Genomic DNA, 23,781 nt, shown 5'->3' with positions numbered 1-23,781 from the left:
CGCTCCACTTCCTATCCAGCTCCCTACTTGTGACCTGGGAAACAGTTGAGGACGCCCCCAGTCTTTGGGACCTTGTGCCTGCTTGTGAGACTAGGAGGAAGCTCCTGGCTCCTGGCTTCGGAACAACGTGGCTCCAGCCATTGCAGTCACTTGGGGAGACAATCATCAAACAGGAGATCTTCCTCTCTGTCTTTCCTCCTCTCTGTATATCTGATTTCCAATAAAAATAAAATAAATCTTAAAAAACAAACTGAAGGTGTATGAACATGACAATGGCAACTTCTTTTTTTTTTTCTTTTCTTAGTAAAGGTACAGATTATGAGGTGTAAACAAAGACCAAAGTCCAGATGTTTTACATATAATGTATAAAGAGATATGGTAGGGGCCCGGCGGCATGGCCTAATGGCTAAAGTCCTCGCCTTGAACGCACCGGGATGCCATATGGGCACCGGTTCTAATCCCGGCAGCTCCACTTCCCATCCAGCTCCCTGCTTGTGGCCTAGGAAAGCAGTTGAGGACGGCCCAATGCATTGGGACACTGCACCCGTGTGGGAGACCCGGAAGAGGTTCCAGGTTCCCAGCATCGGATCTGCGTGCACTGGCCCATTGCGGCTCACTTGGGGAGTGAAACATCAGATGGAAGATCTTCCTGTCTGTCTCTCCTCCTCTCTCTATATCCGGCTTTCCAATAACAATAAAAATCTTGAAAAAAAAAAGATATGGTACAGTTGATTAGTTCCTATCAATCTAGCTAATAATTATGAGGAATATGCTATGTGTGAAATCTTGCTTTGTGGGGCACACGCAAACACACGCAGAGACTGGAACTCAAGTATCTAGAAACTAAACCTTGAGTGCACACTAAAACTCTGAGTGGGAGGGTCTTGGCTCTGAAGAGAGAAGTTAATTGAGGTGGAAAGAGGATTCACTATCAGAATGCTATCTTCTTCTAAAGAAGATCCTTGTTCTATGGTCTTTGTAACCCACACATCTGTGCTTAGTATCCCTGTGCTTGCTACCCATGGAGGTGAATGCGTCTGTTCATTCCTGAAGGATCTATCTGATACTAGACTATCCAGATAAGAAGAATCAACTGCCATGGCCACAAGTCACATGGGATCTCTGTTTCCCAGCTTGGGTTTTGTAGAACAAGCTCAATTCTAGGAATATATGTTGCTTCCTTTATGATTTTTGTGTGTATTTTTCTTTACATAAATATTTATAAAGAAGCAGAAACCGAAAAGTTTGAAGATAGCCAGTGTGATTTCTCATTCACGTAGACAAAAAAAAAAAAAAAAAAAAAAAAACAGTCCGGATACATGCAAAAGTTACCATGCTTCTACATGACAGTGTCAAGAGCCATAAAAAGCCATATAATTGCCATAAAATACTCTAAATAGAAAGACTGTGCAAGAGGGGCTAATGTTGTGCATCATGACTTCATCACAACTTGCAACACCAGTCTGAACCCTGGCTGTCCTGTTTCTGATGCAGCTCCCTGGTAACTCACCTCACAAGGCAGCAGGAGACGACCCAGACAGCTGGAACCCTGTCATCCTCTCAAGAGCTGGATGCTGTTCTGCACCTCTGGCATAAGCCTGCCCTTCCACAGGCTGGTGTGTGTGCTTGGGGAGGGAATCAATAACACTCCTTTCTATTCCCGACTCTCCTTCTTGGACTTCACCTTTCAAAAGCTTAAAATACATATTTAATAAAGAAGAAAGATCATACTTGAGTGGAAGAACCAGGGAAGGTTTTTTTTAGATTTTACGGCCAGGACATTGTAGATAAGTTGTGCATATCAAATGAAGTGGAAATGGAAAAGAGAAAACGATAAGCAACAGGGGAAGGACTTGGGAGGTATGACTGTTACAAGGAATCTGAGGATGGATAAGTCATTCAGAACTGCTTGTCATGTATAAGGGATTAGGGAAGCCCACACCCCTTGATTTCCTCAAGACAGCTTCCACAGAATGGAATCACTATGATTCTTGGTGTTAAGTTTAGCTTGATTCCTGGGCAGTAATATAGGCTCTAAATTTTTACTAAGAAGAGTCCTCTGAGCATAAAAGCTTCCCTTTGAACTCTTCCTTCCAACAAACTTCAGTGTAAATCTTCCAACACCATCCCAGCCTCACCCCAATTTCATCCATTGATGAACCTTAGGCAAATAACCTAAGACTCGTGATCCAGTTTGTACTTACTCTGTGTTCAACAGCATAATCAAAGTTTCCAGGGAGTTCTGATTGAATGGGAACCTCCCTATCCAACAATCACTTAAAAGGAGCTCTACGAAGCACTTTAATCTACCTACCGGACACCACAACCTTCAGCTCCCAGGCACAGGCATCTGTGACTTCCCTTCTTCGAGTTTGCTAAAGGCTGAGCATCAAGATCCTTGTATCTAACCCTGCTCCCATTGTTATCCAGGTAATTAACTGAAATGTTATATCTTAAAGATTTGATGTACAACTCATAATAAACAGGTTACTTCTATTGAGTTACAAAACAGTTTGGTGAAAGTTATAACTTGAGGATTTGCTTTAAGTTATAAATTTCTTGCCTATAGTACATTACTTCTAAATGTGAAAATGTGTAAATGAATATTTATGTAAAACTGTTATAAACCAACTTTTACGTGATATCCAATTTTGGTAAATGTGTAACACACACATACATACACACAACAAAACCCTATAGAACATAGTAAACAAAACTTAATAAACTCCTAGAAACAAACACTAAAATATTTTTTGAAAACTGTGTACATTGTTAGCCAGAGTCAAAATTCCAAAAAAATAAAAAACAAAAAAATACATAAATGTATTTTGTCACACTTCCGAGACAAACAACATGCTTTAATCATTTCATAAAGTTGAGGAAATCAGGGGAGATATTTTTGAAAGATTAAACTATGATATCATCAGGGTAATTGCAATAATAAACTGTGTAGACAACTTAGTATCTCCCAGTATTGAGAATGCACAACAATTTACACAGGAATAACACTAAATTTTTATAACCTTAGAAACAGCATCTAGTAAACTGGCAAACTATGTCCATTATTCACAGAGAGCAGGGTGATATACAACTTAACCTCTATGAATGCTGATTCCAAAGCCAGAGTCCAGAAGCTTTTCAGTGATGGGTCACAGCACAAATGTTTTATATTTTGCTGGCCACATGCTTCCTGTTAGAATGAGTCATCGCTGCCATTGTGGTGGAAAAGCAATCACAGACTACAGTTAAACAAAGCAGTGTGGCCGTGTTCCAATAAAACTTTATTTGCACAACAGACAGCAGGACGTGGCTCATGGTTCTTAGTTTGCCAACTGCTTTTCTACAGTAACATATGATAAAAGGAAGAACATAACACAGGGTAAAGTACCTGCAGGTGGAAATGATGAAGTTACACAAAGCAAAAGGTATTGTAGTACAGCAGGAAAATGGTAGTCAAGAAAGAATTTTATATGTTCTTTACTCATTTGTGCTACCGCTCTGTAGCAGCAAGCCTCCATCTTAGGTTATAATACCAGCCAGCTTGATGCCAGGCAGCCTGATTTATTAGGAAATCACATTCTATCTGTTAGATGATATTATTTCTAACCCCCCAAATCTGGGTTCTTAAAATATGTCTGACAATTTTGAAATCTCTTCATCCTCTCCTGTGAATTTCCAGGCCACCCTTACCAACCAGGTCCCAGCAACTGAGCTCTGCCAAAATTCTCTGTTTTGAAGTAGAGATAAGCAAGCATTTTATTGCAACTCTTATCCAGGTCAGTATTAAGAAAGGAACACAACTATATGAACCTGGAATAAAGAGATACATTTCTGCTTAATGCTACTTAGTTTGTGTTATTTAAATCCCAAGTCTGAGCTCTGTGGATTCCTGGTGAAACAACTGTGGAAATACAAAAATAAACTTTGCCTCAGTGAAAGATTAGTCAAAAAGGCCCAGTGGACGTTTCCAGCAGCAAAATCCATGCAAAATGAATTTGGACAAGAATAGTCTGTCTAAGATATCAATTTGCTCAAATAATATATTTATAGACTATTATTACATCTAGAAAAGATACTAGATTGAAACTGTAAAAATTTTCTGAAAAAAATGATTCAGTCTCAAATGTCAACCAACACTAAAGGGGAGAATTTGATACTTTTAAATAAAAAATGATGCACAAATTACATGGGAAACCTATGGAGACTCTTTCAGGTCTTTTTGGTTTTTTCTTACTCTACTCTGCAATAAGCCTGTCTCAATTGGAGAGGTTTAATCTTTGTGTATAAGGGGACTTAGTGGCAGCACCTTGTTTCTTTCCTGCAGGCCCAAGTGCAGGATTTTTTCCAGTTATTGATTCTGAAAGTGATATCACACCGGAAGGTACATTGATATGGTGTAGGGTAAAAGAAAACAGCAAAGGATCCTTACAGTCTAATCAAAGCTCTGTCCAAGGCCCACACTCTGATGAAATCCAATCAATACAGACGATTAAATGACACATACAGAGTCATCAATATTAAATACACTCCATTGCCTGTACAAGAGCTGGATAACACAAAGTGGACAAGACAAAACTTGACTCCACTGGTTTATTTATACGATCTGGGCTATATTTAAATGTAAGTTTGAATTCTTGACTCACTCTTTACTTGCCCAATAAATTGAAGCGCTGACTGTGCATTTGCAAATTATATCATTTGAGCAGGTTTTGAAGATAATATTTAAGAAAAATTTCCCGTATCAGTCAATGTCAATAATAGCTGTATAACTACTATCTCATCTGCAAATATTATCACATCTTTTTTTTTACATTTAGAGACTAAGGTGAAGTTGTGTACCAGTGAGTGAAAGTCAGAGTTGGAAATTGATCTTGCTGCTAATTACAAAAGGCAACCTCTACTGCTGTGACTCAATCCCATTACTAATGGGCCTGATGTCTGTTTCACTAAAGTCTCTTTTGGTAAAGTGAGAGACTGGAACCAAACCATCCAAGTTCCTCTCCTGATCTAAAGCGCTAAGAATGTGTGATAGGGGACCAGCACCGTGGCACAGTAGGTAAGCCTCCACATGGTGCATTGGCAATTCCATATGGGCACTAGTTGATGTCTTGGCTGCTCTGCTTCAGACCGTATTCCCTGCTTATGGCCTTGAAATGCAGGATAGGAGAGATCAAGTTTTTGGGCCATGCACCCATTTGGGAGACCTACAAAAACTATTGCTTCTGACTTCAGATCATCTCTGTTCTGGCCTTTACAACCTTTTGAGGGGTGAAGTAGCAGATGGAAAATCTCCATCTTTCTTCTCTGTAACTTTGGATTTCAAATAAAATAAAATTATCTTTAAAAAAATTGAAAAGAATGAATGGTAGCAACATGAAACTTATCTATAAATATTCGTAAAGCATTAGTATCATTTTTAAGAAAATCACAAATTTGTTGCTAAAATGAGGTCAGTGTTCAAGGATTGAACCATTTTTCGCTCCTCATTTATCAGGGAGGAAAATTCTAAAACATTTGAAAAAGTGGTGTATGACAAAGTTTACCCCTGCTGTAGGCAACGATACAGTACTTTGTATCTAGGCAAGTGTCACACTGTTGGGACAAAAGCAGCCAGTAGCTGGCCTGGAATTCTGGACCGGGCTAATGACAAATCTGTGTCAACTGTATACACATCCTAGCATAGTTGCTTGTTTGTTGTTGTTGTGTTTTTCTTTTGTTTTAGGTAAGTGAGGAGGATGGAGAATGCTGAGTTGGACAGGACACCTGGGCCCCTAGACAGGGCTTGTGTGGGAGTTGCTGCTGCAGATTGTTCAGGGAAGGAGACCCGGGGAATTTTTGGAATGCGTGCACCTGTGGAAATGTTTGTCAGAGGAGGAATGTTTCTGGGGACTTCCATGGACACAGTCTCTGCATTTGGAGTTAAGTGAAGGAGCTGACATGGAGTGACTCAGAGGTGAGAAACCTGAGGGCATGCCTGGATCAGGCCAAGGCAACCCTACTTCCCCATTCCTACATATGTGTGGGAGAGCTGGTCTGGGCTAGCTAGAATCCTCTGCCACAAGCTAGCACAAGCAAAATCTGGGGTTGAGGGGCATGCCTGGCTGGCCTAAGCTTCAGTATCCACACCTGAGTGTTGGAGCAGGGATTGGATCACACCAGGGAGGTCTGCAGCACCTATAAGAATGCAAGAAGACTAGATTTGGGTGGGCAGATTCTGTAGGGGACTTGTAGGCTCACTTCTGTGGGATAGCAGCACCCAGCAGTTTACATGGAGAACTGGGGTGGAGAAGGACCAAGTCATGTTGGACCACAGAACTCTTGTGACAGAAGCCTACCTGACTTTCACAGGAGCTGAGACTTGGAGGATGTTGGGCCGGACCACACTATAGCAGCCCCAGGCTGGAACTGAGGGTATACCAAGCAGGGTTGCTGCACCTACTGGCAGGTGTAAGATCTGGGGATGGAGTAGGCCAGGTGGGGACTCTTCAGGAAATCCTATACTGAGTAGTAGCTAGCACTGGAGAGCACTAGGGCTGGATGAGGGCTAGTCTAGGCAGGCCATAGCACTTGGCACCATTTGTGTGGGCTGGATCTGGGACCAGGCTGGGCTGGGCAAGACCTTAGCGTCCTCTGTCATGCGTAAGAGCCAGGACAGGGTTTTGGTCATGCCTGAAACACTTGCCAGTGAGATCTGAAATTGCAAGCAAGCAAAGCAAGGTTAGGTTGAAGCACCCACCGACACACACAAGATCCAGGCTGGGAACAGGCCTGGTAGGGGAACACTAGGAACTTCCCTACTGGACTACAGTGCCCAGTGGTGAGTGTGACAGCCAAGGTTGTGGATGGAGCAGTTTGGACAATGTTGCGTGTGGGCTGGATCTGGGTTGGGGAATGGGAAGGCAGTGGCCCGAACTGGGCTAGGCTTCAGCACCTTCCAGGTCATAAGAAAGCCAGGTCTAGGGTTGGGCCAATAGGCAGTAGCACTCATTGGTGAGAGTCAGAATGGGTGCTAGCCAGTTAGGCTAGGCCATAGTATCCAACGGTGACTGCCAGATTGGCCATGTCAGTCAGAGTAGCAGTACTCACTGACACATGCAATGTCTATTGTTGGTGGTTGTTTTGGTGGGGGAACTTGGGAAACTTTGCTGCTAGGCTTCAGCTTTCACTGGTGAGTGCAAGATTTGAGGCTGGGCACAAGCCAGACCAGTCTGGGCCACAGCACCATTGGCATACATGTGAGCCAGTACTTGGGGAGAGTCAGTCTACAGCTCACACTAACACCCGTGAAAGTCAGGATAGGCCGCTTGTCAGTTCACATGAGGGCTGGGGTTGGGACAGTCTAGGATGGGCTGCTGTACTCACTGGTATAAGGTGGGTCTTGGGGCAGGCTAGGCTAAGTTAAATCTCAATATCCATAGGTGTGAATGAGAGTTTGATGGGATGCATGCTGGACTGGGGCAGGCCACAGTACATGCCAGCAAATGCAAACACTGGGAGGGACTGGGGGAAGTCCTGATGAGGGCTTTTGGGGATAGTCCTAACTAGGCCATAGCACCTCATTAGTATATATGAGGATTGGGCGTGTGGTGGGCTGACAGAACTGGGTCATAACACTTGTCAGTTATAGGACTGGGGCAAGTCTAACCAAGCTACATCCACCGATATGTGCTATTGGCTGGTACAGAAGACAGAGCGAACCTGACTCTGCACTAGCTGGTACATGCAAGAGTCAAGTTTGAGGTTGGTCTAGGCAAGGTTTCTGCAGAATTTAAGAAACTTACCTTAAGTCATTCTGTTGGATGCATAAATGGAGTTAGAATTTGAACTCAAGAATCTGACTTTAGACAACATGCTCATATTCTGTGTCTGATGCCCTTATATACACATCCTTCAATTTGTAGAAAGAATCTATAACGGAGGTAAGAATTATAGGGCAATCAAGACAAATAAGTTTAAGCATAAAGTTCTGCATGGTGTTGAAAAGATATGGTGGGAATATGATGAGCATAGGAAGCATTAGTCTTGACATAGTCACTGTTAAGTTTCCTCCTGCAGAAAGAAAAAGAACGTGTGTGGCCACAAATTCAACTCACTCAACATTCAAGCAGCTGGAAGGACATTATGAATTTTTCACTATTATTCACAATGGTTGAAACTTTGGATACGCAAGTGAACAGCATGAAATTCTTTGTCAGAATTCAAAACATTAAACAGTAGTTTTACACAGTGTCATGATCATTCTTAGAGTGTTACCTTTTTATGCTTTTCAGAATAATAGCAAGAATAGTGATTTTTTTTAAAAGCTACTTGTCTTACTTAATATCCAAACTACGCCAATAGCAGTCCTTTTTTCTCCCCTTTGCCCATGAAGAGGCATCACCAGCCACCAGCGAAACCAATGCCGTAATCATGTTTAGTCTTTTTTAAAATGTATGTTTTCCTCCTTGTAGGTATTCTCACTGATTTCCTTTGTCTAGTTATTCAAAATAACAAATGTCAGAGCTTGGAAACTGGTAATTTGGCCATTTTAGACAATCGCCTCATAACCACACTTTAGTACACCTTTGAACCACTACAAGTTCAAAGGCTTCGAGAAGACGACTATTGCCTTGCCTATTACTATGAGTCATCTGAAGTAATTGCTCTTGTCTGATGTATGCTTGAACTGAGGAAGTAGAGCTTTATTACCACAATCAGATACAGGTTTTTAGCCAAGGAAGTCGAGTTTTCCTCACAGATGTAGCTGCATGCTTGATAAGGCAGAAAACAGACAGATGTGCCTCTATGCACCAGGGAAGAGGTGTGGAGAAGGAACAAATAAAACAGTTGGGAAAATTCTATGAAGCTATAGTGAGATGCTTTTGGAAGCAGTCCCAGTTAGGAAATTTCTCACAAGCAAGTAACTTAAGTTAGATGCAGGATTCAGACATTAATTTTAATTTTTTTAATGTGGATGTATCTATAGAATTGAATGAACTTATTGGTGTTCCTTGTTTCTTCAGTCTTTCTAATTTTTCACTATGAACAGCCACTGAATTTTACCAAATGCTTTCTCTGAATCTTTTTAGAAAGGTGTGTTCTTTGTTAATATAGTCTGTTGATATGGTAAAATGAGTTGCTTGAATTTTGGCTATTTATTTCAACTTTAATTCCTGAAATAAAGCTCACTGGACATTCATAGATGGAGCTAGATAGATGACAAATTATATCTGATTGGAATATGAATTAATTATATCTGAGGAGAAAAATTAAATAATTGGTCCTCAAAGCTTTAAACACAGAATTACCATCTGAGATCTACCTAGCCCAAATCTGGGTATCAACATAAGGGAACTAGAAGCAGGAATTCAAAAGAACATAGATGACTGATGGCTTCTTTATTCATAACAATCAAAAATTAAAACAACCTTACATCTATGAACAGATAAATGGCTAGACAAAATGAGGTGCAAAGATACAAAGGGTAGTTTCCAGGTGTAAGAGAAATCTATGTTTGGGACTTTGCTAGTTATAACACAGCATCATTATCATTTGAGGTAGGCCTTATTATTATCTCAACTTTTACAGTTAGAATCATTGAGATGCAGACAGCTTAAGCGATGTGCCCATTGCCGTGACTGGGAAACTCTGGAAATAAGATACAAACCCTGGCTGAGTTCTCTTAACTGATCCTTTTGCACGCAGAATCCATTATGTCTTCCAATCGGAAACTCAGTATTTTTAGTATTAGATGTTTATATGCTCTTCTCCATTGTGTTATATTCCTGTCTTACAAAAAATGTCTCATTCCCGTTCTCCTAACATATTTTTAGACACGCATGAACCTTTTTTATGTTGAAGGTTTTATTTCAACACAAACAGAACTGGCACTCAAGTTGACTGTTCATTTTCTTCACCGTGCAGCTTTGTATTGGGGTTGGTGTGCCAGCTGGCCAGCTGGGCTGCTCTTTCCATGATGGCTTTGCAGTTCTTAGGGGCCACATTGTGAACTCTCTCTGTGCAGTAGATTTGGTGTATATCAGCATCACTTCCAGCTCCTTGACATAGTGGACCAAGAACTTGGAGAAACCGCTGGGCAGAACGTGTTTCGATATCTTGTTACTCCTGTAAACGAAGTTGGTCATGCAGATCTGTGCCTTGAACCGCCTCCACACTCTGTCGTCAATTCCTCTAGGAATGTGGCAGTTAAGCTTAGGCCTGACTTAGTGGTCCCATGACTTGGGATGAGCTCCTTGATCCTCTTTTTGATGATTTTAAACTTCACCAGGGGTCAGAAGGTGGCTGTGACTCAGCAGACAGCTCCAAGGAAGACAAGCTAGTTTACTTTTTAAAGTTATCCTCTCTCCTTCGCATTTTATATCCACTTTATTGCTTCTAGGTTTCTCACTTCATGTTGGTTTTGAATCACTGGTGACAATTTCTTTTCACGTGTTTTCCCAAAAACAGAATCAATTTTTTTCCACTAGGCTCTAGGTGGGGATAATTTTGTATCCCTCCTTCTATAGAGTTCTTTACACCACTGGCCTCTCCACTGTGGTTACACTGACTTTATGTCACCTGGCAATCCTCTGCCCATTTAGATTATTTCTTTTTTGTGATTTAGTTTTACTGTGTTCCTTTTTTTTTTCTTAAATACTCCTGTTCTCTGCAATCCTGTGGTTACTGTTTCTTCTCATTCCTTTTCTTTCAAGAAGCTTTTAAAACATGCACAAAATTCATTGAGTTACACATTTTTTTCTTATTGAAAGAAGTGGCATTTATCTCTTTTTCACTTCTAAAGAGTTAGATTAACCAAGTATTGACCAACTACCTAGTCCCTGTGCTCATCATCAGCTTTAGACATAGTGAGCACCTATTCATTGATTACCAATCCCATGCCTATTTTCAAGTGCTATATGTTTTAGTCCATTAGTCCTCACAATCATCACATGAGGTAGACAGTATTATTAGGTCTCCATGAGAGGTAGGACATCTGAAACATAGAGAAATTAAGCAATATATTCATGGATTTTTGGCTAGTAATCAGATGACCACAAAATCAAACAGTGTGAGTCCAGAACCATTTTCTTATCTGCTCTGCTAGGTAATCATTTATTAATCTAGTAAGAACAGATACTACACATGGTCTTCCCCAAAAGGCTGAGAAGTGATGGTAATGTTTTAAACACTAAACAATGTCATTGGATAGACTATGGCTCTAGACAGTCTAAGAATCTTTCCATGTTGATCATGCAGAGACTGTTCAGTGGAAAGATGATCCTCTGTCCCAGAGACAGGACTGAGGCATTGGTGTTATGTTATCAAATGTCATAACCTGATGATCCAGCTTCACACAGAGAAGACAAATACAGTCCCATTAAGTGAAGTAACCAATTTGGAGTAAAGGAAGATGGCTCTGGGGGGGGGGGAGGGGTGGCCTAGTGCTAAAGTCCTCGCCTTGAAAGAGCTGGGACCCCATATGGGAACAAGTTCAAACCCTGGCAGCCCTGCTTCCTATCCAACTCCCTGCTGTGGCCTGAGAAAGCAGATGAGGAAGGACCAAAGCCTTGGGACCCTGCACCCACGAGGGAGATCCAGAGGAACTTCCTTACTCGTGGCTTCAGATTGGCACAGCTCCAGCTGTTGTGGTCACCTAGAGAGTAAATCATTGGATGGAAGATCTTCCTCTCTGTCTCTGCTCCTCTCTGTATATCTGACTTTGCAATAAAAATAAATACCTCTTTAAAAAATTAAAAAATGGAAAGCGGAGTACAGAAAGAAGAGTAATACTAAAACTCCTCATCCGCCTCAATGCTCTCAAATGTTGCGACACAGAGCTTTAAGACAGATTTTCGCTTCCCAGAGGAATAGCTGGAGCGAGTCATTCAATACCTCACAGGACTTTTTAATTTCCATCTTTAATGCAGGTCATATCATATCACTTCCCTTGAAGGGTTTGCACAACAATTAGAGCAAATGTCCAATACATTGAAGAACAAATGTGTTTCTGCAACATCATGGCTATTTACATCTCGCCAGGGCTTGCCATGCTTAATCCTGGCTTTCTGTCTTCTATGTCTGCTATACCCATCTTCCCAATGTTAATAAGACCAGAACCTCTCCAATCTTTCATTTCTTCACAAATTCCAGCTCCATACAGAGGCCTTTTCTGATGACCTAATACAAATAACTTATCCTCTACCTCCAGTTGCTATCTGGCATCCCACCTGCTCAAGTTTCTGCCTTGCATGCCTCAATTTATATATTTTCCACAATATTTATTCTTTACATTTCATATTGGATTAAAGATCCTATACCACAGATAGTGTGTCTTGTTTAAAACCACATTGTTGATATTGATCACAAACCCTGTAGCACATATGCCAGAAATTTCAAATATTTAGCATACTAAGAAATAAAAACTAATACAGATCCTGAAAATTCTTTGCAAAAAAATTCCCTTTTTCCATAAAATTAGAAAACATTGATTTCCTAAGAATTTCCAGAGGTTATTTATTTGAGAGAGTATGGACTTAGGAATTAAACTAACTTGAATTCAGATCTAGCTCTTGTACTTAAATCACTTTATTTAAGGCAAGTATGGAGATTTTGGCTTTCCTCCCACTTGATGTTTACCTCGGTGTCTGTCCAGTCTAGTCCTAGCAGGTGCAGAGTCACTGAATGGGACCAATTCTGCAGCAACTTGAAGAGTAGCCATTTGTCATTTCACCCAAGTGTAAACTGGTATTATCTATCATGGCTATTAGCTCAGATTCGCCCTGTGGAGCTGGTATTAGGTATTCTATATGAACCATCGTTATTTTCACGTTTCTCTGTATTTACTTCTTTGGACTTGATCTTGGCCCACATAAGGCCCTCTGGCATCCTCTACCTAAGCTTGACCTTGGAGACACTGGTCAAAAAACAGCTTTGGAAATAGCCTTACATGTCCCTAAAAGGTAGTATAATTTTCTCCATCATGTTGAAAATTTTGATAATCCATCATCATTTTCCTTTCCGTCTTTGGGAAAGTGTAAACAAAAAGAAATAAAAAGGTAGCAGATAGGTTAATTGAGAGTACTGCATTTCATAAGTTTAAGATAATTCTTTAAAGAACGTGCCCTAGGACCCTGTAGCTTGGTCATCAGGATGTGGAGGAAAGGCAGCAACCCTAGCAGGAATGCCGAAAACCCATTTGCAAAGGAATTTGGTGGGGAATTTATGGCCTATTTCATTTCTACCCAACCATAGCCTTAACAAATCCTGCTACTGCTTGACCAAATCAGGATTGTTTTTAAGGCTGTTTCTTTTAACTTGAACCCTGCTGGCTTTTCTATTTTATTTATTTAATTTTGTGTGTATGCATGGTGGATCCTTGGATTTTTTCCCACACATTCAGTGGAATTCAAGCTTAAATACAAACAAATCTCTGACCTGACCAGGTTCCACTGCTCTGTTCCCCAGCTGGCTTGGTCCTGTCATGGTGATTTTCCCAGAAACCAATAGGATAAGATATGCTGGATTCCACTGTCAGGCCTACTGATAAAGATAGTGTGAAGGTCTTGCAATCTACTGCTTGAGAAGGGAAGGATGTTTGCTTATTTGAACCTTAAATTTGCTGGGTTTATATAAAATTGCCAAAACGTTCAGGAAAATGAAATTTAATGGTCTGTATTCCGTAAACGTAAAACAAAGCAACAAACGTAGTTACTCCTTATATCTTTTCTCCCAAATCTCCCATCTTCTTTTGGGAAAATTGTTCTTGTCATTGAAGCCTTCTCTAGAAAAGGAGAAAGCAAGTGATTAAAATGGTATCTTTGAAAGAGAAATAAAAATGACACATACGCACAAGCACATACACATCAATTACTTCTATTCCTGTGACCTTGACCTATGATGAAGTTATTTATTCATTTTAAAGATTAAAAGAAAACCACAGACAGAAAGACAGATCTCTCACATATTGGCTCCTTCCCTAAATGCCTGCAATGGCCAGAACCGGGCTGGGATGAAGTCAAGAGGCAGGAACTCAATCAAGTAAGTTCTTGTTATGGCTCACAAGGGATTCAGTTATGTGAGCCATCTACTGTTGTCTCCACACAGTGCACATTAGCAGGAGGCTTGAACCTTGAGTTGAACCAGGACTCAAACTCAGACATTCAGATTTGGGACTCAGGTTTCCCTAGGGGCATATTAATCACCTTCTCTTTTATGTGATGTTTGAAATATTTTTATGAACTTACTCCTGATGGAGCAAGACACAATTTCACACCATCTAGCTGCATTAAAATATGAGAAGATGAATTAAAGAATGAAGATAAGTTGCAAATTATACTTTGGGCTCTTTTCAAAAACGATCTTTACAACGCTCTTCAAAACAAAATTTACTTAGTATATGATAGCATTCACAGTATGACCAAGGAAGAGGTAACAGGTAAAACAAGACTCCACTAGTTTGATTCTCATAAAAAGAATAATAATATAATTTTCCTACCAGTATTATCAGAAAAATTAATACTCACTGAATTCTTGACATGTTCTGTCCTTAATAGGTATTAACTCACTTAGTTTTTAAAATAATTATGATATAATTTGAGGGCTGAAATTTCTGTCCATAACATCTGATAGTGAATATATAGGTTTTGTGGGACAAATAAGCTCTCTCATATAGCTTTATTTGATTTTACTATTATTGGTAGTTATTTTTTCTTTTCATATCTTATTACAAACATAAAACCTATTCTTGGTTCTTGTCTTGTCCCCAAAGCAGCCTGCAAGCTGAATTTGCTTGTTAGGTTACAGCTGGTTGACTCCCAACTTACTAAAAATAGAAATAATATCATTTGTTTTGACACAAGAAGAAACTGGGTTGGGGGCTTAAAAACGTTGAGTGAATAAGTAGAATTCACTCACCCGGTGTCATAGCAGTCTAGTTCTCTCTTAACATGGACAAGAGCAAACTATTCCAGTTAAAATTGAGAAACCAAACTTTGTAACTGAAACTAGAAATGTCACTATAATACAAACTTCTTTATTAATTTTATTAATGTTTTATGGGCTATACTAATATATGTACACTGTTTCTACTTTTATGGTTGGCACATTTAATATCAAATAAAGACTTTCCGTGGTTACAAGTAATTTTGCCTTATTTTCTATTTCACTTTATTTTGAATTTATTGTCTTTTTATTTGGAACATTATGATTTTTCAGCTTAGTTAAGAATGGTAACTTAATTCTGATTCCAATAGTTTCTATCTTTAACCAAATAGAAGTGAAGTATACAACAGTGCTTTTCAAAAATCCACAGAACAATGAAATTAGTAAGCATATTGACTTTGTTGCAATTTTTTAAAATCTACTCTTATATTAGCTCAAAGAGCATGAATGCATATAGAAACGAAAAAACTTACACTTGTATGTCAATAACAAGTTTTCACTGAAAGCAAACTTCCCTTTTAATCTCATTGTCCAAGAAACGTTTGAAATGACTAAACGTATTCAAGTTTTTAGAGGTACAAACATAGCTTGTTCCATAGAAAGAATATGTATCTAAAATCCTTTCTTTAGATTCTTGAATCCCAAACCGGCATTACAGTAATTTTAAATTGTTACTAGTTATTCCAATATGTGAAACAGGAAAAAAAACTAACAAACTTAAGTTTGACTGAAATTTGACCGATCACTTCTGGGCTTGAAGATATACAGCAATTTTGAACCAAGCCAACTGACAACACGCTTAAGATTAGAGATCACTAAGGCAGACACATACACATGGTGTCCGCTGACATCAAGGGTTCCTTTCCCAGAGACAGAATTGTGCTGGCCATTAACTAAGTCAACCAGGCCCTACTGCCACTTTCAATGCTCATTGTTGATTATTGGTTATTTTAGGGCAGATGTTTTTCTAGATAATAATGTTAACTCTGAACTTCGCAGCAGGAATCAGCTGAGAAATCTGAGGAATTTGTTGATGATAGGCATGTCTAAAATTAAAAGAAAAATATCCAACAGATTAAAAATCCGTCTTATCTGTATTCTTCTTGATAACTGTTTTAAAAGAATCTAAATTCAGACACAACTAAACTGCAAAACTGATTGAATAGCATGTGCTGAAAATACGCTGAGTCTATACTTTCTCCACTAGGTAGGGGAAAATGCACTTTATTCTCTTGCATGTGTAATACAGATTTTTTAAAAAGCTGCTTATCTATGTATCTGAAAGTTCAGAATGCTCTCAGTAAAGACATCCATTATACAATCATCTTAATTAATTAACTTTTATACGTCAAACTGAGCAGAAAGAAATGTAAGAGCACATGCACAAACTGGTTGGCTCCAAGAAAACACGGGAAATCAGACACAGGATAGATGGAGAAGGAATCTCAGCATTCTATCATAGCTAGTTTTCTGCCCACCCCCCAGCACTGCTGTGCATTGTCAAGCATAGGACAGCCTGGGGTGTTTAGGAGAACAGATGGCAACTGGGTTAGGCCAGAGAAGAGAGAAAAACGAAGGTGTGAGGTGTGACCACCCAGGAAGTGCTTGTAAATTATGCATTTGCTCTTCTCACCTTCAAATAAAAAGAAAAAAAAAGTGTACAGTGGGAGACATGGCAACGGTCAGCAATGAAGTCATACTGAGGCAGTTCCAACCCAGAGAACAAGCAAAATGTGGAAGATAGGACACTGGGGGAGGGGCTTATGGGCAGGTAGAAATCATTAATGCAGCAGTGCAGCATCTGCCTACCAACAGGCATGTCCTTGGAGCGAGCTCAACCTAGTTCAGTTCATAGTCACAGTTTTCCGTTTGAGAACCTGGAGCGGTCTGAAAGGCAGGTGAGCCCCAGGACCCTAGCGATAGGAGCACTCCCAGTGTGGAGAGGACTTCAGTCCCAGCAGTCCCAGCTGCTCTTCTCACCGTGGAATGATCAAGCGAAAAGAAATAGACTGCCAGAGACGTGGGCAGGATAAAGCTGAGATTTATAAATGAGAGATCTGTGAAATTCTGGGAACTAATAACCAGGGAGATTACAGAATCACCTAAGGGATTATCCCTGAAACCTGCAAATCATTCCTTCAGCATTCTAAAAAAAAATCTAGTGGTTTATATTCATAGACAGAAATTAATGTGAGATAATAGCATATCAAAGGATAGCGATATTGAAGGAATTAGCATCAGTTTTACACTAAAAAGTCTGAAAATTTTGTATTTTCCCAGACACTTTGTTTTGTTCCTGTTGTACATTAGCACGCTCTGCTTGAATCAGTTTAGTCTTCCTGAGAACAATGTCAGGTGTTTGAGCAATATTTAAAAATATTCTCAAACACTTAATAAATAAATAGATATGCATATACTACCAAATAGGGAGGCCACAAAGTGTGGCTGCAGAATTCCTTTGCAGCCCCTTGCTTCATGACTGCATTAGAATCAACAAGGTCCATTTGCCATTAGACTAGCCCTGAACTTGACCGCTTGTGGAAGCCGGGAAGTGGGAACTAACACTGGATTCAGCGAATAGCATTCAGGAAAAGCTCACAGAGGCATGTGTCTGTGAAACAAGTGGGAGAAAGAAAGACAACACATGACAACACAGGAGAAGTTTCAAGATCGGGAAAGAATTCAATGTCTGGGTTCGAGCAGAGCAAGAAGTGGACATAGTGGCACCCTTGCAATTCTCAAGCATGTGTAAAGGGAAGTGAGAAACCAACTTCGGGCTTTCTCACTTTTAAGAAAAAATGTTTTATTTATAGGAGGCAAGCAAATTTCCTTTATTTTACTATACAGATTTAGGAGCATCTATCCTCCCACCTGCGCGCTGTCTCATGAGAACAAAAGGGAAGCACGGAGGCCCAGCACAGTATCCTATTGGCTAAATCTTCACCTCACAATTGCTGGCATCCTCTGTGGGCACCGGGTCTTGTCCGAGCTGCTCCACTTCTTCCCATCCAGCTCCCTGCTTGTGGCCTGGGAAAGCAATGGAGGACCCTGCCCCTGCCTGGGAGAGCTGGAAGAAGCTCCTGACTTTGGTTTGGCTCTGCTCTTGTCATTGAGGCCCCTTAGGGAGTGAACCAGCAGATGGAAGATCTTTGTCTCTCCTTCTCTCTGTGAATCTGCCTTTCCAATAAAAATACATTTTTTTAAAGGGAGCACTGGAAGATCTCAAGCAAACAAACAACAATAAGCAGAGCTCAGAGGCAAATTCAGAATGCTCTTACTGGTTGCAATGCATGTTAACTAGATTTTAAGGCTGACAGGTCAGCCTAGAGGTTTTGCTTCATCCATAAAGAAGGTACTGGCGAAGTGCAGCAAGATCCTAGCTGAACTGAATGCAGTGAACAAAAAGCTCAGATCAGAGTGGATGTGGGGAAAACAAAGCGTAACGGTAACCTTCCCACTTCTACCTCCAGAGGCCCAATCATGAGGGTAGGTTTTGTGGTCTTTAGAGCTGTACACTCTCATATGAATCTGAAGTCATACTTACAGGACATGATATCTACCCTTATTTCATTCAGTAATCATTAAGGAATTTGACAGAGATTGCTTGTTTTTTAATTGAAAAGTACAAAATGCTTTAAATGATCACAATCCGTACTTCTCATTAATATCAATTAAACCTTTGAATTCTTCCTAACTCAAAATTGATCTTGTTTCTTCAGATAATAACCAACCATTATCAGTCCTATGAGCTTATAAAGTTCGGGTGTTTATAGCTTCCTCATTTCTAAAAGGCTAACATCTGATAAATGGATCCTTTGTAGCTGCTCTATTTTATGTTAATAAAATACGTACACATTTAAATAGGCGATATGCACACAGACATAAGTAAAATTTATGGCTTTTTTAAATTCCAAACTCAATAGTTTGTACCAGTTCCAAACTTTCTATTCACTATTTAGAAGACTTCCTGGAAGACACAAAATCCATTGTGCATTTTTTTTCCAGCAGACTGCAGGAGTGCAAAAGTATACACTGTTTCCTTCAAAAATGGAATCATCATTCACAGATGTAGATGTGTACTTGTTATGCCAAGATGAGACAGATGTGGTTTTATTCACTCAGGGACAGGTGCTACGGAAAAAGAGATAAAACATTTGTACAAAGTGTAAGCAACTGCATCACTGTTGCTAAATAAATAAACTCCCTGCCAGAAAACTTTATTTGCTTATTTCTCTTTACTTCTTCTGAATGTTTATTTTAATATCTGCTAGAGCTAAGCTCTATTCAATTTTATTTTCAGTATTGGTTAAAATCTACAGCTTGTGCATATGAATTTGCATTTATTTTGTAAGAATGAATGATAGTGATGGCCCTACAAGCAATTGTATATAAATATTAATTAGAGTGACCTTAACCACTGACAAAAATACTGCAATTTGACATAACTTCTGCTAAGATCCTGTCCACAGTTTGTAGAAAAAAAGCTAGAAAAACTGTGAAATCACAGTATTTTGGAAGGGCAAGAAACAAGTTCCTATTATGTTTCTGAGAAATATTTTGGTGAGCTGTAGACTGAGGACGGTCCTGGGAGAGGGATTGTGCAGCTGCTTCAACTAAGGCAACGAAACAGAAGATGATTCTGATTTTAAATATTCACATTAAATCTGACTCCAAAGAAAGGATCGGTGGGAATCAGCAGCTGGGAGCGGGAAAGCAAGTGGAAAAGATGATTTTGATTTTAAATGTATTTAATCATAATGCAGAAGTGGAGAAAAGGGTGAGAGAAATCTGCAGCTGGGCTGAGGGAGGCGGGAGGTAGGTTGGAATATTATCTTCATTTTAAATATGCAGCTTCGGGTTGAGTAGGACACCAGGGACCAGGAAATGTGTGAATACATGGAAAATTTCCACAGCTTGAGGAAAACTTAACTTGTCACTTTGGATATATCTACGTATGTGGAGAGACTAATAGTGACAATAAGGACAGAGAGCAAATAGAGATTTATTCCAAGATTGAAAATCACAGAAGAAAACTTAGGCAAATAAATGACTCCAAATTGTTTTCATATAAACAAGCATTCCTATTATCAGATATTAATCTCTTACACAACAGGTTGCATATATAACAGATTCTGTATCTGTTATATAGATAATTGACATGATCGTTTATACGAACTAGGAGACTACAAATAAACTTACTACTGAAATGACAGGGAATATAACGTACTCTTCTTTTAATGAGAATTTTGAAGGCAATTTAGGATCTGTTATAATCTCATAGCATTATGGCAGGAATACATCTAAGCCTTGGTAAATGTGGGTGAATATAAAAATCAATCAATGATCAGTGGATCTGCAACAAGGTGGAATATTCCACATGGGGGGAGGGCGGGGTAAGGGGTGGGGTGATTCCCAGTTCCAACAAAACTGTATCACATACTACAATGTAATCAATGAATAAAAAAAATCAATCAATGAGCTACCCTTAACCAAGATTTCAAAAACGAAAGACCTAAGCATGCAGTGATTCTGTAATAGACTCTCAAAACAGTCTTGTTTGTTGGCCTATTTTCGTGTTATTTGTTTCATAAAACACAGTAATAAGAAAAACACAATTGAACTTTCTTTATGTCCATTATTGGGGAAATGGTTGCCAACTAATTAATTGATCCTTTCTATTACAATAATAATAAATAAACTCTTTCTATTGTTCAATTGAAAAAAAAGCTAAATTTTAGTTGTTATCTTGTAAAGTTTAATTCTTGGTTATAGATTCCAAATCCCTGGAATCATTCATAAGAAACAAATCTAGATGGATTTTGTGTACTGCATTTTTTTTTAAGATTAGGAAGCTAAAACCAGCCAATATTTCCAAGCTGTGATTTATGTCTCAAATCTAAGTTCTAGCTCTAATTTCAGCCAAGGAATTACATTCTTTTAATATGAAAATAGAAGTACAAAACAAATTCCATACCAAATTCACTCTGCTGAGGCTTATTTACTAGTTTCAGATGATTATTTGATGAATATTTTTTTCAGACCCCTCTCCTACATCCATAATGAAAATCACATGAATAAAAACATAGCTTGTCACTAAGTAGTAATCTCTTATTTCTTTTCAGATAAGAATTCAATTTGGAACAATGTTAAAAGGCTGAACATCCACAAAATTATCCACGTTGTGAACAGGTGCTGGAAATGGGGGCTGGATTGCAGTGCAAGGAGGATTGCACAAGAATCTGTCTTTAATTTTTTAAGTCAATTTCACTCACCAGGTGGGGGCTTTATCCATGCTTTTCAAAGCTTGACCAATGAATCCAGCTTAATACAAATATTTCTCTTTGTAATCAGAATCGCCAAAGCCTTAACTGGTTTAAATCCAAGTAAGAGATTTTACTTTGTCCGTATGCCAGAAAGCATACAAAACGACAATTATCAAGAGCATAAAATTCGTCTTTATACTCATCAAAAAGCACTGAGTAGCAATGGGTATCCATTGTTCAGTCGCATTCTGTGTACTCCTAGCAGATCTCTACAACTGGAAATATTGCGATTTTATCTTAATTATTTTTTCCTTACAATTTCTGTCAGCACAAGTCCTAAAAGTAGATTGTACTTTTTCCTTTTCATTGAAGCTGGAAGAAGCAAGTATATAAAAAATACTGTTACTTCCTTACATTTATATTTTGTACAACCCAGCATTGATTTGCTCCTTATTTAAGCAACATTTTCTTGATAAATTAAAAAAGCAGCAATAGCCATTACTGCAGGCTATATACAGCCTCTAATATCACTTAAGCATATTACAGAATATAATATCTGGTACTTAACGACTAACTTGCATATGAAAGCTCACATAATGTCTCATAAAACCCTTAAAATGGCTTCAGTTTAAGAGTCTCTTTAAAAAAAAAACACCTTCAGGGAATATTGTAAATGAAGTAGCACTCCAGCCTTGGAAAAAAATTCACACACTTGCAGAAATTTTTAATATAAATTGAACACATTAAAAATTAATTTTGCATGACCATTTCGCATTGCGGTGCCAATGCATAGTTAAGATAAGGCCTTAACTCTTCTTTGTTTAAAGTAACATGGAAGCTCTCTGCTTTTTCGCTTTGCTTTCATCTGTACGTAATTATTATTTTCATTAATCAGAAAACGGACCCCCATTTTCCTATTCTGACAGTCTCAGCTGGAGTTAAAAGAAACCCTACCTGAGTCACCAGGGTAACTTAACCATAAACTTCCTGGAAACTCATTAAAGAAAGGTGTGAGCTGACAATTAACTGAGGCACTTTCCATCATCCTTCCCGTTTTTCAACTGATGGGCCTTGGAGGAAAGCTTACTCATCAGAAAAGTAGCTTTGCACTGCGGAGGAGACCTACCCTGCTTTGCCGTCACTCTGCTCTTCCCAGGTACCTGATGTGCTTGCTCTTCTTCCCTTTCAGCTGGATCAGCTGTCTCCTTGAAGGTTTGTGTGGCGTCCAGCACTGGCATTAGAGAAGTTACATGATGTACATTTGATGTTCCGAGATTATTCTTTGATGTAAATGTGAAGGGGCAAAAATAATAAACCAATTTTACTTTCTTTTTGTAAATGTGCAGATTTTTTTTTTATTAGTCTCATGGCCACAATTTCACAACAACAAAATTCCCAAAGTAGGCATCAGTTGCAATAAGACATTGACGAATGTTTTTCTCCGTGGAGAGCTGGCTTTGCATGGATCTGACACGCTTTAGTTTTCTGTGGTGTGACATGAGCAGCCAGTGTGTGATGCCAGTGAGAGCAAACAGGGAGTCACTGGGGTGATTCAAGGATTACATCTCAAGTGATCAATTTTAAAAAGGTGAGCAAGGAGCTGACCTAAGAAGTGCCCTAGACCTTGGGTCAGAGGTACTACATAAATCTAGCAAACAAAGAAATACAGGAAACAACCGCACATTTTAGTTGTTCAAATCAGATGTCTTACTATGCAAATCTCAAAATCTGAAAATAAAACAAGAAATTCCAGGCTTAGTTTAGAATCTTTTGTTTATGTTACTGGGGAGGTGATAGGGAGTTGTGGGTCAGAGGGGGTAAGTTTAACAAGACTATTTTCTTAGCTTTCTAAGACTTTCCGAATATCTTACAAAATATTGCAAAATGTACTTCCTGCTTTTTCTTATTCTTGCATTCCATGTTAACACAACCTGAGACACACAATCACACAGAATCCAAAGCCCTTCTGAAGGCAAGTTTAGCTGACTTGCAAAAATGGTATTAGACTGTAGTGGTATCTTGTTTTGAAAAAAAAAATAAAAAAAAAAAAAAAGAAGATAAAGAATCATTCAGTCTGCAAAAACGTAGTGAAGCCAATCTGGAAGAATTGGAAAAAAAATGTCCAACTGCTCACACACAAAAAATACATACATTTTTACGCACACTGGTAACAAGATCGCTATGTTACTCACCAAGCACCAGGTACTGTGGCCTGTTTCCAAAATCCCACCGTCTGCTTTTCCATTGAAATCTTTCCAGTCCAACAGATTTTCAGCCATTGGTTTGTAGTAAAGCAAGAAACAATCCCAACATTGCAATTTCATTCATATGAGTCTAGCGTATTTTCTTTCTTTGTTTCTTCCTAATATAGGAGAATTAATATTAGAATAAAGAATGACACTTTATAATCATGAGTTGACAGAGTAGAACCAGCTGGGTCACCTACAGCATTGAACTTACATGTATGCAAAAGTAAGCAGAAAAAAAACTATATAGAAGTATGCTACTTTGTGGTTTTTAATAACTCACAGACAACAGTCATGTGAAATCCTACTTTTTTTCTCCAGTACACATACCCAATAATGGCCAGAAAAGTACA

At 39.0% G+C, this 23,781-nt stretch overlaps 1 pseudogene; it reads right to left on the bottom strand.

Moving 5' to 3' along the window:
• Positions 1 to 9,870: 9,870 nt before the first annotated feature.
• LOC105942265 (large ribosomal subunit protein eL32-like) lies at positions 9,871 to 10,270 on the bottom strand (annotated as a pseudogene).
• Between the last annotated feature and the right edge of the window lie 13,511 nt (positions 10,271 to 23,781).

Source organism: Ochotona princeps, chromosome 5, assembly GCF_030435755.1.
Source record: "Ochotona princeps isolate mOchPri1 chromosome 5, mOchPri1.hap1, whole genome shotgun sequence".
Taxonomy (NCBI): domain Eukaryota; kingdom Metazoa; phylum Chordata; class Mammalia; order Lagomorpha; family Ochotonidae; genus Ochotona; species Ochotona princeps.
The sequence above is the reverse complement of the archived record's forward strand: the minus strand, read 5'-3'. Positions and strand labels throughout refer to the sequence as shown.